This window comes from Acyrthosiphon pisum, chromosome A2 (assembly GCF_005508785.2).
Source record: "Acyrthosiphon pisum isolate AL4f chromosome A2, pea_aphid_22Mar2018_4r6ur, whole genome shotgun sequence".
NCBI lineage: Eukaryota > Metazoa > Arthropoda > Insecta > Hemiptera > Aphididae > Acyrthosiphon > Acyrthosiphon pisum.
The window spans coordinates 18,254,552-18,255,787 of NC_042495.1; the positions used below are offsets into that span (position 1 = coordinate 18,254,552).

General features: G+C 52.0%; 1 protein-coding gene across 1 annotated transcript in view; it reads left to right on the forward strand.

Annotated features, from left to right (window-relative positions):
- LOC103311893 (zinc finger MYM-type protein 1-like) overlaps positions 1-1,236 on the forward strand; it is a 20,112-nt gene that overhangs the window by 10,218 nt on the left and 8,658 nt on the right. The window lies entirely within an intron of this gene.

A 1,236-nucleotide genomic window follows, 5' to 3' on the forward strand; every position in this document is an offset into this window, starting at 1 on the left:
CAGTAAAAATTTGACGCGTCCCGCGCAAAATCTGTTTGAATTCAAACAGCCTTTGCGCGGAAGCCGCGCCGCGGCTTCTCAATCAAACCGCCAATCGACGACGGACGACGCCGGCGCGCGACACGCGCGCCTGGAACCGTCGGCCGGCCGTCCAGCGAACCGGATTGTCAAGGCGCGCTCTCTCGTCTTCCCGACACCGTCCGGTACACACCCGAACCACACACACGTTCCGTGTATTTTCGCAACCCGTTCACCATATATATATTAAATAAGCTCTTTTGTTTTTAATAATAAAGACTTAGTTTACACCACAGTGCGTAGTTTGTTTGTTTCTCTTTGTTAATACTTTGTCTACTATCCCGTCTATGGTTTCGACCCGACTATCTCCGTCGGTCACCACCATCACCTCACCACACCACGCGGCTCAATACAAGTCCGCGTCAACTGGCTCCCCGAACAGGAATCACCGGTAAGTGAAAACTTTCTTACCCCATACTACCCCCACAAGCACACACCCGTTGCGCGTTTGGAAAAAGTCTCCGACAAAAACGTGGTTTGACAGGCAGCAACGGAAAAACCGGCGTTACGTAATACATATTACATAAGGACGTAACGACCTGCCCGATTTACGGACGCACCGACGACACCGCGCGCGACGTTCCAAAGTGCAAACGCACACGACGTAGGTAGGTAGGAACGCAAGAGCGCGAGGATACGCCACCACCGCCCAGCACCACCACCCGCCAACGTCGACACGTTATTAGTTATTACCCGGGACAAAAATACCACGTAATCGGAAAGCCGCCGACTATCTTAATCGCAATAGTGGGCCGGGTAACACACACACGCACACCCGTGACAACACTCTGCGAAAACCGGTTACCGTGAGCGCCCGGCAATCGCATAACAATAACAACAACAACCCACTGACCTACATTCCGTACACAAATAAAACACCGATAAACGGTCAACACAGCTGTTCGAAGGAACGCGATAACCGTTCCAACGACAACAGCCACATTTTATATTTTCTCGTAAACAACACCGGAAAAACAACCGGACGTCATGTCGGGAAAATATATGAATGAATTGACCGCCGCGGAATTGCGCTACGAGTGCAGGCAGCGCGAGTTGCCGGATACGGGCGCGAAGGTGATCTTGAAATCCGGCTAACACAACACTTCGCGGACCTGGGAATACAGGCCAACGAGTCGATTTCCGCCTATGGACCCCACT